A 17,540-nucleotide genomic window follows, 5' to 3' on the forward strand; every position below is an offset into this window, starting at 1 on the left:
GTGATTACTTTGCAGGTGTTGCATGTCGTCTATGGATGTCGTTCCGCGTACTTTTGGTGCAGGCGGGGGTTTCTAAAGGTCATGAGATGAGTACAGATGCATTTCAGATTGGAAGGGGTTTGCAAATAATTATGCATTATTATTATTATTATTATTATTATTATTATTATTGTTATCATTATGATGGAAAAAATGGGTGGGGGGGTACATGAAGGTTGATATTTTTGACATGGAAACGCGCAAATGCATTTGCTGGGTGATTGCATTTGCACGACAATGTACGCATTGTGAGCTTGTATATGCATGGGCTATGTTTTGCTATTTTTTTTTATAAGAATATAGAACTATGTATTCATTGAAAAGTTTTGAACATTTGCCAGCAAAAAAAAAATTACACTATGATTAATGTGCATCATTATTATTTTATAGTCTCAGCATTTGTATTTTTCCATACTCTAATCATTCGGTGCTGACATGGGCAGTTGGGGCCATATGATATAAAGTGTTGGCCCTGGTGAGCAATATTCATAAGCATGTGTAAAGCGTTGCGATCTGGCCTGGGTGTGTGATGGTGCAGTCTGCCATCATGAGGATTAACCAGGCAGGGGGGATATAGGCGACAGAGGCTACATCCTTCCCCTGATGTTCTCTCTCTCTCTCTCTCTCTCTCTCTCTCTCTCTCTCTCTCTCTCTCTCTCTCTCTCTCTCTCTCTCTCTCTCTCTCCTCATACTCCTCGCTAACACAGCAGAGGCCCCTAAGTGTTTCCAGTAATTATCTTATAGCCATAGGAACCGTCATTCCGGGGTCAATCTCTCATACAAATATTATGGCTGGAAAACTAATATGCCAATGAATTGAATTATGTGCTTTGATTTTGTGTGTGTGTGTGTGTGTGTGTGTGTGTGTGTGTGTGTGTGTGTGTGTGTGTGTGTGTGTGTGTGTGTGTGTGTGTGTGTGCGTGTGCGTGCGTGTGTGTGTGTGTGTGTGTGAGTGAGAGAGAGAGAGAGAGGGCGACAGAGGGAGAGTGGGAGAGAAGGAACACGCACGCACGCACGCACGCACGCACGCACGCACGCACGCACGCACACACACACACACACACACACACACACACACACACACACACACACACACACACACACACACACACACACACACACACACACACACACACACACACACACACACACACACATACGTCTAGCGAATAGTCTTTTTTCCCCATCAACATAAGTAATTTACATTAGTTTCAGTGTATAGGGATACACCGGTGTCTCATGACGGAAAAAGTCGATCTACAAGCTCACAACACGTTGTGAATTTGTCAATTTAGCATCAAAATCATATTGACAAATGAGGGGGTGGGGGGTTGGGGGTGAAAAACCTTGACAGATTTTGAATAATTGTGCAAAAAAACACAAATCTTCTTTGACGGGGTCCCTGGCACAAGATCCTTTCAGATGGTGTTCCACGGCCAAATACATCTGGTCCATTATGATTATGACAAATCATGAAAATCTAGATTTCCTGGATCTAGCTATGTGTTACATATCAATGGTGCTGTACATTTTTTTTAAGCGGAGCGTCCTTAATGACTTAATCCTCTTATGTCCCCTCCAATGCCCCTCCGAAAAAAATGGGGCCAACATGCGCTCGAGTGTGTGTGTGTGTGTGTGTGTGTGTGTGTGTGTGTGTGTGTGTGTGTGTGTGTGTGTGTGTGTGTGTGTGTGTGTGTGTGTGTGTGTGTGTGTGTGTGTGTGTGTGTGTGTGTGTGTGTGTGTGCGCGCGCGCACGCACACGCACGCGTGCATGTGCATGTTTGGGCTTGTGCATGCAAGCACAAACATGCATGTTTAGCAGAGGTGGCTGGTACCCCACCCAAACACACCATCACCTACAGTACCTTCCTGTAAGACAGTACAGTACAGTACAGTACAGTACAGTACAGTACAGTACAGTACAGTACAGTACAGTACAGTACAGTACAGTACAGTACAGTACAGTACAGCAGGGCAGTGGCAGCAGTCAAATCTGGAGTGCTTAGTTCAGTTTTAAAGGTGATATTGTTCTGTTAAAATAAGAGCTAAATACTTAATAACAACAAAAATCAGGTCGGGATGACAATTGTATCCCATCAGGAGAGAGAAGTCATACAGGATAAGGGCTTCCTACACTCTAGAGTTACATTACAGATGTTATTGTATAGCCAGTGGGAGAAGTTATTGTTCAGGCATTTACTCCCAGTAGCGGGACTGTAAAAAATGTTTTGTTCTCGTTGCTTTCATTATTTGGTTAGTTTTAGTTAAAGGTTTTGGGTTAAAACTAAAGTTTTTTGTTGTTGTTCTGTTAAAAGGTTAAAGCACTATATTGTGATAGTAATAATTGCTATAGAGTGTTTGTTCAGTAACAGAAGTCTCCTTGCCTCTCCAGCTCTTTAATAGACAGACAATACATTTTCAATTTCAGCCAATCAGGAGAGAGTACCCATGTACTGTATCAGCTTCAATGTTATAGTGTTCCAGTTCCAACTTTGTCTGCTCATTTATTTGTGTCATGACTTCCAATTTCACTGACCTGATATATCCTCAATGAGTTCTCTCTCCTGATTGGATAAAATTGGTATCCCTAGCAGAAAATGCATATTTACATAATGTTTACTAATGAGCTGGAGAGACTCCTGTTACTGAACAAAGACTCTATAGCAATGGTTCTCAAAGTGTGGTCCAAGGATCCTCTAGGTTTCTTGAGGGGGTTCCAAATGGACCTTTACAGGTCTGTAAGTCTGAGAGTGTACAAATGGAACCAAATGGACCTCTGTAAGTCTGAGAGTGTACAAATGGAACCAAATGGACCCTTGAGGGTCATTTGGTTGCATGTGTACACTCTCAGAGTTATGGGAGGTTCTGGAAATTAAAAGGTTTTAGAATTGCTCTAAAGCAAGGATTACTATCAGAATGTAGAGTTATTTAACACTTATTTTAACCAAAAGAAACTCATACCCTACCTGTAATAACCTTGCTGACTGACTGTCTGACTGCCCAGCTTGCTTGCTTGCTGGCTGGCTTGGTGTCAGCTGTTGGCACATGCAGCCAGTCAGCCAGCCAGCCAGCCAGCCAGTCAGTCAGCCAGCCAACCAGCCAGTCAGTCAGCCAGCCAGCCAGCCAGCCAACCAGCCAGCCAGTCAGTCAGCCAGCCAGCAAGCCAGCATGCCAGTCAGCCAGCCAGCAAGCCAGCATGCCAGTCAGCCAGCCAGCCAGCCAGCCAGCCAGCCAGCAAGTCAGCCAGCCAGCCAACCAGCCAGCCAGTCAGTCAGCCAGCCATCAAGCCAGCAAGCCAGCAAGCCAGCAAGCAAGCCAGCAAGCCAGTCAGCCAGTCAGCCAGCCAGCCAGTCAGCCAGCCAACCAGCCAGCCAGCCAGTCAGCCAGCCAGCCAGCCAACCAGCCAGCCAGCCAGCCAGCCAGTCAGCCAGCCAGTCAGCCAACCAGCCAGTCAGCCAGCCAGCCAACCAGCCAGTCAGTCAGCCAGCCAGCCAACCAGCCAGCCAGCCAGCCACCCAGTCAGCCAGTCAGCCTGGGCCAGGCTCAACTCAGATTGCTCCAGATTAGGAGATGATGGGGCACTCTGACACAAACTATGATCCATATTAAAGCTGCATCAAATGAAAATTGCAAAGATTTAGAGGCGGATCATGAGCCACGGAGAATTTAATCACACAAAACCTGTGTGTGTGTGTGTGTGTGTGTGTGTGTGTGTGTGTGTGTGTGTGTGTGTGTGTGTGTGTGTGTGTGTGTGTGTGTGTGTGTGTGTGTCAGTGATACAGAAGCCACATTGACATGAGGATTATAAATGTAGGCTGTATTTAGTGCTTACAGTTGTACCACAAAACCATGTAGCCGTTTCCCTGTCTCATTAATCAGTAATCAGGTACTGTCAGGATCTGTTTCCTTGTGTTTTATTTTGTAGTGATGTTTTAGTCTTTCCCTGTTTTCTGTGGTGCACTTATAGGTTTTTACTTGACTGTTGTGTTCCTTTTATTTTGAAGTAATGTTTCTTGTGCTTCCTGTTTTTCTTTGTTCCTGTTACCTGGCTTGTCTCATTACCTTGTAATTAGTTTAGTTGTCCACCTGTGTCACTGTTAGTCACTTAGCCAATCGTGTCTTAATTGTCTGTCAAGTTCACCTGTGTCCTGTTAGTTCCAGGGTCTATAGAGCGTCGCAGTTCCCGCCCACTTCCTGTTTTTTTTGGTGCCGGAAGAAAAAACTCAATGCATTTTTCCATTGACATTTCCAAAAATATTTATATCTATTAATTTAAGCCTCGAATCAAGCCATCACGAGATGACATGAATCATGACCATAAAACGTTTTTTTCTGTGATTTTTTTTTATTTTATATTTAATTATATGATATACTATATTTAATAAATACCCTTTGTTTTGCCGTTTTCAACAAAAACAAAATCACAGAATCAAACGTTTATGGTCATGATTCATGTCATGTCATGATGGCTTGATTCGAGGCTTAAATTAATAGATATAAATATTTTTGGAAATGTCAATGGAAAAATGCATTGAGTTTTTTCTTCCGGCACCAAAAAAAACAGGAAGTGGGCGGGAACTGCGACGCTCTATAAAAGCCCTGTGTTTGAGACCATGTCTTGCTGCATTGTATCCTACTAACACAAAATCTCTACAAAAGTAGTTAAGCTACAAGCTGATGTGATATTTTCGCAGAATGTTCAACCCAGAATAGGGACACTCCTGATTCTTCTGGTTAAATTGAGAGTAAGTAAATTAGTAAATAAAGTAAATTAATAAACTTAAATGTACCAATAAAGTTAGTAAATAAACAATGAAACATGTCTTTGTGGATGTTTGAGCCAACCAATAGCTGACCGGTTGCATTCCTAGGTTTTCTCCTAGTAGAAACATAACGTTGCTGTTGTTGGGTAACCTTGAATCTCTATCAATATTTCAGCTTAAAAAATATTCCAAATGTTTTGCAATGTGTTGTGAGCTTGTAGATCGGCTATTCTCAAATAGTATACAGGTTTCAAGTGCTCATTCTTTTGGGCTTGTTTTCATAGACCTGGTTGCTGTTTTCTCTCCCAAAGTCTGGCAACACTGGTTACCGCTCTAGTTCTTTTATAACTCTATGCATTGGATCCATGCATTTGCATGGATCCAATGCATTCTATGCATTTGGGTGAACTGTGTGTCTTGTACCTTGAGCCTGGCCTCCGCTCCTCTCTCACAGCTTTCTCCCATTGTCTAATCACGTTTCATAAGCCAGTTCATTTATGTAAGCCCTGTTGTCACAGAAGGTCACGGATGATAGAGTCTGTGAAAAAAAGTATAACAGAAACACATTAACCCCCATATAATCAGGATTACAGCAAACAACCCAGCATTATTTAACACACTGGACAGCAGCGGTGAGGGAAATATGGGACACACACGCACGCACGCACGCACACACGCGCGCACACACACACACACACGCACACACACACACGCACACACACACTGTACACACAAACAGAGCATAAAACTCAACACAATCAATCTAATGGTGTGCATTAGTTAACTGCCAAATGTTGAGATTTTTTTTTTTATGTGCAGGATCACCCATCCCTTGAAAAGAGATAAATACGGTACACAGATCCCAGTAATTACAGCAATCCCCTTACAGCACGCAGAGAGAGAGAGAGAGAGAGAGTCCTCAGTCAGCGTGTGCTCAGGGGACTGTCGCCCTGCAGATTAAGTCATTTAGGACAGTTTTAGGGCACTGGGGTGACGGGAGATGTGGAGATGGACAGACAGGGGACAAAGGAGATGGAGAGCTGCTGATAATGCTTTTTGTCTTTGTACATTTATTTTTTCTTTCTTTCTGAGGGGAGGGGAGGGAAGGGGGTAATCTAACCTTGCATGAAACGTAATCATACCAGACAAAGGCTTGCAGACATTATACTCTGACACAGACACTGTATACAATATACAGACACGTTGCCCAAACATTAACATGCAAACTTATCGTATGCATGCATGCAGTACATACGATTCGGGTCATCTGAGCTATTAATACTATGAGCAATTGTTAAATTGAAAATGAAATTATTATTTGTCCAAAATGAAAATAAGCTATGGCAATGGAAGATGACATCATGGACAAAATAATACAGAAGCACACCGAAGGGCAGGAATACAAAATTAATGTCTTTTCCTGTCTGTTATCTGTTATAAAAATAAAGTACATAACATTAACTTCCTTCACCCTGGTGTCCATATTTTGGGCATATCATTAAGTTTTAAGTGTGTGTGAGCTTAATGGTTAAAGCTCCCACTGAGTGGCTTCTATTTCTATTATAAGTCACAGTCCTTATGTGTGCAGTACCATTACAGCACTGCTGTGTCCTTATGCATGCATAAGGACACAGAGTCATAGTTCTGATACTGGCCTCTAAGTACTACAAACCCTATTTCTTTGACCCTGTTCTCCCAGTCATCTGTACTTGGACCCCTCAATTTTTCTCAAAAACTGCCGATCTACAAGCAACAATAGCTTGTAGAGCCGCACAATTTTGGCTAATGTTTGCCTATTATGCCATGCCCAGAATAGGGATTCTAAGATTCATGTGGTTAATTTTGAGAGTGTACAAAATGACCTTTTTCTGTGGGACAATTATAGTAGCGCTGCATATTGGCTTACACTTGCTGTCATCATGTCATTCCTATTAGTTTTCTGCTTCTTCAACAAGGACTCTACGGAGCTCAGAAGGCCACACATTGTAAAGTTCAGTGCGGTCTAGAGGTCAGCAGTGGAACTAAGTAAAAGCATCAGGCTAAAGGACGATTGATGTCCGCCGGGTGGCTGAGGAACAGTTATTCACACTGCACTCTGACGGCTTCTTAAAACTCTCATTACTTTAAGTGTGTGTGAGTTCTGAGCCAGGGAACTAGAGGTTACGAATGTAACCCCGGTTTTAGTAGGTTCGGAGTTTACTACTCACTATGGGATATCAGCGCCCTCAGGCGATGCACAGAGCAACACACACGCTCCCGGTGCCAATATTTGATTGGCTTAGGGTATGTCACGAGTCCGGAAGACCCTGGGGTATAAGAGACCCCTCGTGACTTAGGCTCCTCCTCTTAACATTCTCCTCTCTGCTCGCCAAATGCGCACAGAAAGGGGTGTCTGGTGAGTTGTAAACTCCGAACCTACTGAAACCAGGGTTACATTCGTAACCTCTAGTTTTACCACGGTTCTCCGTTTACTACTCACTATGGGATTCATAAACTCCCCTTGAGGCAATGAGCCATAGAACCCCAACAGGCCCGCACGCCCTTCAGCCCTCTAGGCCCCGCCCCCACGGGCGTGACCTACGGCCCCACGGGCGCCCCCAACCCACCGGGCTGGGGTGCGGGATAGATAATAAAGGTTAGGCCCTGACAGACTGCAGAGTCCGCCTATTTACTAACAGGCAGACACAAGCCTGCCTCATAACTCAATATGAGGAAACAGGGCCCCATCCCCTGGGAGCCAGCCCAGCTGGTCCCATGGAAACCCAAGAGGAAGTCGAGAGATAGGGAGAAAAGCCCCAAGCCTACTCCCTTCCCTCCACTGGCCTGGAGGCAGCCGCTACGCCTAGGACCGCGTGCGCCAAGGATGACGCCGCCACGTCCAGGCTGTAGAAAACCACAAAAGTCGATGGAGACGACCAATTTGCAGCCGCACAGATCTCCTGGATCGAAGCTCCCCTGTAGAGAGCCCAGGATGTAGCCATGCCTCTAGTAGAGTGAGCCCTTAGACCCTCCGGAACCGGGGCACCACCATTCACATAAGCCAGCCTAATGGCATCTCGGATCCATCTAGAAAGCGTTGCCTTAGTGACCGCCTTCCTCTGAACCCCAAGGCCAAAAGAGACAAAGAGCTGCGTCGATGAGCGATTGGCCGCTGTCTTCTGACAATAGAGCTTCAAGGCTCTCACTGGACAGAGACAATGCAACCGCCTATCCTCCGCCGAAACGAAGGGAGGCGGATGGACGGCCACCAACTCAACCGGATCCGGGGCCACCACCCCGGTCCTGGTAACGAACGTCAGGTTAGGTTTAAGCAAAACCCTCCTGTCGTTGTTAAAACACTTCATGCACTCCGGACTCATCGAGAGTGCATGCATGTCATAGTGCCTCCAGCACCACCGTCAGATCCCAGGCTGGGAACAGTGGCCTGTTAACCGGCCTGGCTCTCCTGGCGCTGCACATAAACCGGCGCACCAAGGGGTGCTGGCCCACCGTTTTGCCATCGAAACCTTCGTGGCAAGCCGAAATGGCCGCCAAAAACACCTTCACTGTTGAGAGGGATAAATCCTGATCTAGCCTTCTTTGCAGAAAAGTGAGAATGCTACACACCGAGGCCTGGAAAGCCACCACCACTGGTGACTGTTCCAACCTCCATGATGCGAACATATTCCATCTGACATCGAAAGCATTCCTCGTGGACACGGCCCTTGCGCCCTGGATGGTAGCCACCACGTCAGGGGGAAGGCCACACGAGCCCAAATTCGCCCTTTCACGGGCCAGACCCATAGGTCTAGGTCCTGAGGGCGTCCCCCCTCCCTGCCGCAGCAAGTCCCTGCCGACAGGGAGGGCCCAAGGCACGTCGTGAAGGAGGAGTTATCTCTGACCTCCACGTGTCCCATGCTGGGGCCACCAGCAACACCGACAACCCTCGGAGCCTGACCCTCTCCCACGTGGGGAGGATCAGCTCCATTGGCGGGAAAGCATAAAGCAGTTCGTTCAGGAGGCCCGGCACATGGAACGCCTGAATGGACGCGAGACGTGAGTCGCATCACAGCGCCATCTCGCGCGCTAATCCGTCCAACACCAGGGAGGCCAAGCCTTCCTGCTTGTTGACATAGCACATGGTCGTGGTGTTGTATGTTCTGATCGAGATATAACAACCCCGAAACCGAGCCTCGAACTGTTTGAGAGTGAGGAAAAAAACGCCAGCGTTCCTGGTAATTGATGTGGGCCGACTGCAGCGCCGGACCCCACAGCCCCCTGGCCGAACGGCCCTCGTGGACGGCGCCCCCACCCCGTGAGGCTGGCGTCCGTGGTGATGACCTTCCTCGATATCACAGTGCCTATACTGACCCCCTGGGACAGAAAGGCCGTCTGCGACCACGATCTGAGTGTCTCCACGCACCCTGGAGACACCACCACTTGCCGATAGCCTGAGGTGGGTGGGATCCGAAGAGCCCGCAGCCACCTCTATACAGGTCTCATGTAGAACCTGCCCAAGCGGATTAAGTGAATGACCAAAGCCATGAGACCCACCGCTTGCATGCATAGCTTGTAAGTGAGTTGACGCCCCACGCGAAAAGACCTCACACAACCTAAGAAACTGTCTATCCTGTCCTTGGACAGCCGTGTTCTGAGCGTGTTCGAGTCCAGCGAGATCCCCAAGAAGGTGGTCCGCTGAGACGGAACCAGAACGCTCTTCTGGACGTTGATTGTGAACATAGCGACGTCAGGTGGGAGAGGGCCACGGCTGTGTGCCGTGCCACCTCCTCCTCTGAGCCCGCGGCAATTAACCAGTCGTCGAAGTTAAGTCGACAGACTGATCCCCTGTCGCCGCAGTGGAGCTATGGCCGCATTGATACGCTTCACGAGCACTCGCGGGCTTAATGACATACCAAAGGGAAGAACCGTGTACTCGTACACTTTCCCTTTGTAGCCGAAGCGCAGGAATTTTCTGTGTGGAGGGTAGATTGGGACGTGGAGGTAAGCAACCTACTGTAGAGGTCGATGCCTGTCCACCAGTGCCCCTGACGTACCGTTCGCAACAGCTTCACGGTCGTCAACATTTTAAATGGAAAACTGTTAGGTACTTGTTGAGGCCCTTCAGATTCAGAATGGGCCATATGCCACCCCCCTTTTTTTCTCACCAGAAAAAGCTTTGAATAGAAACCCAGTCGGTTCTGATTCGTAGATATTTCTCTGATAGCGCCCTTGCTCAAGAGAGAGAGAGAACCTCCTCTCTCAGAGTCATGGCTGCTTTTATCTTCCGCATGAGAGAGACACACTTGTCTGACATAGGAAGTAACACAAGGCATGTGGAAAACACACCAGTAAAACCACAGTGTGTTGTTGTTGTTCAGGGGAGCTGGTCAGTACAACCACAGTGTGTTACTGCCGTACTGAGCTTAACCAGTATAAACACAGTACAACGCTGATGTACTGGGATAATAAACAGATTCGGATTGCAACCCTCCCAAAAGCTGCTCACCGAGCGAGCGAGTCGGGAGGGGGCGCTGCTGTTATCAGTCCCGTGGACAACGTGCACATTTCCGCGGGGACCGATGACGTCGCCACGCGGTCCAGCGGGCTCGTACTGCGGCGTCCGTTAGAGACCGTTAGTGTCTACCATGCTGTGAAAGCAGGCCTGACAGGCACAATGGGCTTATAGAGGAGGCCATCGACGCCTGGGGACCACCCAGGGACCGTTATCCAGCCCCTGACCGGGGCTGGATAATGTGCTTGTGTATTTTAAGAATTTTTAATGGAACAAAATAAAGCACAGAAACAGTGTAAACAACATAAACAGTTTAACATACTCTTATGAAAACCCTTCATGTGTCTCAAAGCACCCGATGAACCGGAGCCTCCATCGTGGTAGTTTAGACAAAGGGCTAACTAGCTTAGCTTCTAAGCTTAGCCTAGCCTCGTCTAGCTAAAGCTAGTCTAGTCTAGCTAAAGGTCGCTTTTAGCCTTAAGCTGCTACCTGTAGCTGTTTGGCTAACCAAGAACGAAGGAGAGCTATGGCCACCGCGACGCGGTTTTAGGGGACTGGCTAAGCGCTGCACCAAAACAACACTGCTAGCCGCTAAGTGAAACAACAGCAGCCTGACTGGAGGCTAAGCTAACCTAGCAGGTATCATAGCTGGTCACGGCTAACTCACCAAGAGTGAAGAGACGTTGATATCCGTTTCCATGGAAACAGGTGACGTCGACACATAATCCACCGGGCCCATGCAAAGCGTGGCGCTGTTAGGGACAGTGAAGGTACTACAAAGTCTGGCCGGGAGAGTCGGAAAAGTCACGTGACTGGACACGAGAGCATTCCGCGACGTCAACATCCGGGTTGCCCACGGGCTGCCGCCATCTTGGCTAGGCCCCTGCGGCTAGAGTTGTTGATAAAAACTGCTCTCCTCGTTGGAGGCGCTCATGTCGCCCTCCAGAGGGGAAACGTGGTACAGTAGTCAGATGTCCCATAAAGGCAGCGATCGTCGGCCCTGCGGAGCACGTGACCGTCACCATGGGGACCGATGACGCTGCTACTCGGACCAACGGGGCCATACGTGTGGCGCCCGCTAGGGACAGTAGAGGTAGCGCTGGTCCTGACGGGAGGCGCGTGGGGGTCACGTGACAAGCATTCCACGCTGCTCCCTTGGTGTTTACAAAGTCCGTCGCCATCTTGTCTAGGCCCCTTGGCCTGGCTGGAGGAGGCGACGGAGCCGCCTTCCCCGAAGGAAGCGCTCTGTCGCCCTCCAGAGGCTGGCGTGACACGGTACTCAACAGATTGTAAACACAGCGGGTCTCTGGGTCTGTCAGGCGCGACCCTTGACCCGCACGGCCATTTTGTGAACCCTCCGCCCCAGTGACGCTTTGGCACCCCCTGGTGGACAGAGGGTAAAACTGGCGTGGCCGGGCTACCTAGTTTAGCTTTTAGCTTAGCCTAGCCTAGCCTAGCCTATTCTAGCTACAGGTAGCTCTTAGCTTTTAGCTGTTCAGCTAGTAAAGGTTTTATTACCTGCATTTGATTCAAGCATGTCCAGAATTTATCCCAGCAGCGCTTGGAAAGTCGCCAAGGGACAGTCCAATCGCTTTGGGCTTATATGGGGGGGTTATCAACACGAGGACCACCTAGTGATCCCTTTGCGTCGATGCCCCCTGACAGTTGTTGAAAACAGGCAGAGAAGTATCCTATTAGTGTCTATCATGCTGTGAAAGCAGGCCTGACAGGCACAATGGGCTTATAGAGGAGGCCATCGACGCCTGGGGACCACCTAGGGACCCCTAGCGTCGTGACCTCCTGACCAGGGCTGGATGTGCATGTGTATTTTGGGATTTTTTTATGGAACAAAATAAAGCACAGAAACAGTGTAAACAGCATAAACAGTTTAACATACTCTTATGAAAACCCTTCATGTGTCTCAAAGCACCCGATGAACCTTTTCGCGGTTGCCCTTCATCCAGGAGCTCCCACTCTGGATGTCGCTGTGTAGTCTCGTCCTTCGTGGTACAGACGCCGGCTCTGAGGAGGCTAACGAGCTGGTGTTGTCCTAGCGAGAAAGCCAAGCTAGAAAAGCGCTGCTAACAACCTGTTGCTTAGTGAGGCTAGCCAATCGTTTAAACCAGCCGCCACGGGTTCGAGGATCTCTTCCTCGGTGGCTGCGGGAGGTTCTCCCCGTCCGGGGCTCGTCATGGACACCTCCTGGGTGTCCTGGTACGACGGGAGCTCCAGGAAATCCTCCCCGTGTCGTCGTCGTGAAGAGCCATCGACTCCTCGCTGGCAGGGGGGGAGGGAGGGCCGCTGCTAGCATGCTGCGGCGGGGGGAAGGAGGGCCGCTGCTAGCATGCTGCGGCAGGGATAGGCCCCCACTTGCAGCAGCAGCGGCGGGAGGCGTCAAGGTGGCTTGACGCTTCAACCGTGGCATCGGCACCGGTGAGGGTCCCATGACCTGGGGCCGCTCGTGCCGCCGCACGAGAGGGGTCTCAGGCCCGGTGGCGGTGGAAGCCTCAACGTGGCCTCGTCTAGCCCGCCCGACCAGGGCCCTGGTCCTGACAAGCGGAACTCGAGCTGGAACACGGTAAACACCACGCAGTTGAGGCCTGCTTCTGGCTCACCCGGGTGGGTCCTGGCGCAGAAGGCATGGTCGACCCCCAGGCAGCGGATGCAGACACGTGAGGGTCGTCTGCGGCGATCAGGAGGTCGCAGTCCGCGAAACCGCAGCTCCTCGGTGCTTCCATCACAGGTAAACAAAGTAACAAAGGGCTAACTAGCCTAGCTACTAGCCTAGCTGAGCTTTTAGCTGTTAGTTTAGCCTTATTTACAGCGGTTAGCTTTCTAGCCGCTAACCGAAGCACCGTTTTTAGGAAAACTGGAGAAGATAGAAAGAAGATAATAATAAGCCGCGGGAGCGTGCTTAGAGTAAGAATAATTCTCCCCGTGGGAGTCTATCCTAGACTCCGCGTTGGGCTAAAGCTGGAGAATTAAACTTAACTCTGGTTGTGTGTAAACTGTGTGCGCATACGCGAGCAGAGAGTAGAAAAGAGAGTAGAAAAGAGGGGGAGCCTAAGTCACGAGGGGTCTCTTATACCCAGGGTCTTCCGGACTCGTGACATACCCTAAGCGAATCAAATATTGGCACCGGGAGCGTGTGCGTTGCTCTGTGCATCGCCTGAGGGCGCTGATATCCCATAGTGAGTAGTAAACGGAGAACCGTGGTAAAACCTTCTGACCAGCCAGCCGCTGAGCAGGAGGGCCAGACACTCTGAAGATGAGGCTGCTCTACAGGGAGCCATGCAAGGCAACTGGACATGGCTGGAACATGCCTGCATACATGCACGCATGCACGCACACACTCTAACGCAAGCATGCGCATGCGCATGCACACGCGCACACACACACACACACACACACACACACACACACACACACACACACACACACACACACACACACACACACACACACACACACACACACACACACATATGCATATTTCAACATACACACACTTATTCACTTTTGCACATGTATACGCAAACACACACACACACACACACACACACACACACACACACACACACACACACACACACACACACACACACACACACACACACACAAGTAGGATATGTTGTTAGGACCCTATAGGGTCATATGTATTTTCCTGTGTGTTGCCCTGTGTGTGTAGGTATGTTTCCCTCATTGGTGTGTGTGTGTGTGTGTGTGTGTGTGTGTGTGTGTGTGTGTGTGTGTGTGTGTGTGTGTGTGTGTGTGTGTGTGTGTGTGTGTGTGTGTGTGTGTGTGTGTGTGTGTGTGTGTGTGTGTGTGTGTGTGTGATTGAGTGACTGAGTACCAGCTGGTGTGAATGGTGAATGAGTGGGACTGGCTGATTACTAGGTGGAGCCTGCTGAGGATTGGCTCATGTGACTAGGCTGGGGACTATAAAGATGGCTGTCCTCAGTATTTCTGATGTCTTCCTCCTAGCCAAGTTCTAAGCACCAGCACCTTGTTCAGTTTTAGACCTGTGATAATGTAATGCATTGGGTATGTAGGGGTGGGTGACCTCTCACTTGTCTTTTTAGTTTGTTCTGTTTTTTTGTTAGTTGAAAGTAGGCTTTTGTGTTTATTTTGGAAGTTATGGTCCCCACCCTGAGGTATTGTAAATGTATTTGATTAACTGTAAAATAAATCCTGAACTCTTAGGATTTTAACCCTGTTTGGCCTGTCCAAGTTGGGTAGGAGGGAGTCCATTTTTATGACCCCTAGGCCGGGTCGTAACATGTGTGCACATAGTCAAAGCACACTTATATTTAGGCTACATGTTTGCACGTCACGTGCATAATGCGAAGACCAACACGGACACATGCACCCACACACACAAAACGACAGATATAAATGAATGTTAGTCTCTCTCTCTCTCGCCCCCTCCCTCTCTCTGTCTCATACATGCCCTTACATGCACATATCTGTAAGCATGCAGCTTAAGCAGCCAGGCCGAATGAGGTCTGAAATATGAGCGCTAAACATTTGTATTGGACAGATGTGGATTAATGTTCATCTTTACTTCAACACTACAGATTAAACCTGATTTACTGCCTAACAGGTTTTAGGATTTTTTTTCCTTTCTTCTTTTGATTACAGAGAGATAGATATAGACAAGCGGGGGGGGGGGGGGGTGAGAGAACAGAATGAAGTGATGGTTTTACTAGTGGGGGAGTGGCCCCGATAATGAAAAAACTAATCCGTAAATGACAGGAGAGAGTGCGAGTAGGAGGAGGGAAAAGTGAAAAAATGAAGTAGCGTGGTTTAAAGATGGATAAGTAGGCCTGCAAATATAGATTATTTTTTGATAATTAATAGTTTATTCTATTGATCGCTTTTTGATTAATCAAAATTATCAAGAAGTGATTTTTATCAATATATTTATATGAAGAATTGCATTACTTCACGCAGGACACAGGAGTCATAAGCTGTAATCAGCTGTCAGTCTGCTGGTTGTTTCCAATCAGCCACGCTTTTCTACACTCCAATCACAGCTCATTCCCACAACAAGGCGGTCCATTTAAATATGACTCCCTCCTACTCTGGATCTCTGCTTTTCAATGGCTGCCATACACACACACACACACACACACACACACACACACACACACACACACACACACACACACACACACACACACACACACTGCTGCTGCTGCTGCAGCTTGCCTCCGACACCCCAGCCTCCACCTTCTAGTTGAAAAGTTAAACTGAAACTCAATGTTTGCATGGCTGGGAGTTGAACTGATTCAATGACTCTGTCTGTCTGTTTGTCTGTCTGTCTGTCTGTATGCATCCCTCCATCCAGGGTTTTCTGGGAGGAGAGGGAGTCAGCGTTGACAGAGATCCACAGTGCGTGTGGCCGTGCGTGTGGCCGTGCATGTGGTGCGTGTGGCCGTGCGTGTGGCCATGCGGGCGCATTGAGTGCATGCCTGTGAGCTGAATGGGGGTGGATGGAGGATTGGCTTAGTCTGTTGTCTCTAATGAACGCTTAATGTTAGTCATGAAAAAAATAATATGCTCACCATCTGCTCAGTCAATGTCTGCCTTTTCCCCATGTGTGTGTGTGTGTGTGTGCATAGTATACAGTATGTGTGTCGTGCGCCCACGCACATGCACACACACGCACGCACACACACACACACACACACACACACACACACACACACACACACACACACACACACACACACACACACACACACACACACACACACACACACACACACACACACACACACACACACACACACACACACCACCAAAAAGGGAGTGGAAACACAAGAGTGGAAGAAGAGAAGAGTGAGAAGAGTGAAGCTAGCAAAAGAGAAATGCATGCCATATAAAACTACACACACAGTAACAATTAGCGTAACAAGACTAAAGTCTAACCCGCCCGCTAGCAGCCTCTATAGGGTACATGTTACACCCAACTGGAAATAGGGCAAGGGGCAGTGGTGTAAAATACATTTACTCAAATACTGTACTTAAGTATACTTTTGAGGTATTTTCTTTTACTTTACTGGAGTATTTCCAATCTTCAATACTTTTACTTACTCCACTACATCTCAGAGGCAAATATTGTACTTTTACTCCACTACAATTATAAGAAAACTTAATTTACTAGTTACTTTAGTAGATTTTGATTATTGCAAAACATACATTAACCACTTCAGCCCTATATACATTTCGGCCATTTGAAAACTTGTGAAATGGGACATTCTGCCGAGTACTTTCTACTTTTGGTACTTTAAAATAATTTTGATACCAATACTTTTACTCAAGTACATTTCAAATTCCGGACTTCTACGTTGCAGTATTGATACTTTGGTCGCAGCACAATTTACAGTACACTAATTTGACATAATAAGCTGTTATTACAAATAATGTGTTTGTTATTAGCAATATGTTTTTTATTAGACAGAAACAAATGTAGTTATACCCTAATTTTCCACTATTATCCCTACATTATGTTCTAATTAGAAATTGAATGAAATGTAACAAAAGGCGTTATTAGAAATTGTGTTCTCTGTTATTAGACAGTTAAACTCTAATTATGGAACATAATTCCTACAGGCTAAGGTCTAATAAGAAATTGCTTAAGCAGTGGTTCTCAAACATCTAACATCAAGGATCCCCAAATTAAAACGAATTAGGCCATGGATCCTCATGGGACAATATCTTCTGCCAGGGACCTCCACACAAGATTTGTATTCCAAAAAATATTCCAAATCACAGTTGTGTGAAGATTATAAAAAGCAGATACAAGCTCACAACACGTTGCGATACGAGCTTGTAGATCGGCTATTTTCAAGCAGCAAATGTATACATGTATACAAGTGGTCAAACTGATTTTGATGCTACATTAACAGATTTTTTTCTCAGGACCCCCTGGAACCCCCCAAACAACCCCCATGGGGGTCCCCGGACCCCACTTTGAAAACCTCCTTACGCCCAAATGGAAATAGGCCAAAGGGTGATACTAGTGGAACGTCGTTCACCAAAATCAGTATACGGTTCATCCTGGAACCTGTTGTCAAACCTCGGTGCTCTACAGGCCACTACAGGCCACAAGTAGAACACACACACACACACACACACACACACACACACACACACACACACACACACACACACACACACACACACACACACATTTGTTTGCATGTTTGTCCCTCCACATACATGGTTTTCAGTGCCAATGT

This window comes from Gymnoscopelus braueri (assembly GCF_963280865.1).
Source record: "Gymnoscopelus braueri genome assembly, chromosome: 12".
In the NCBI taxonomy this organism is placed as follows: domain Eukaryota; kingdom Metazoa; phylum Chordata; class Actinopteri; order Myctophiformes; family Myctophidae; genus Gymnoscopelus; species Gymnoscopelus braueri.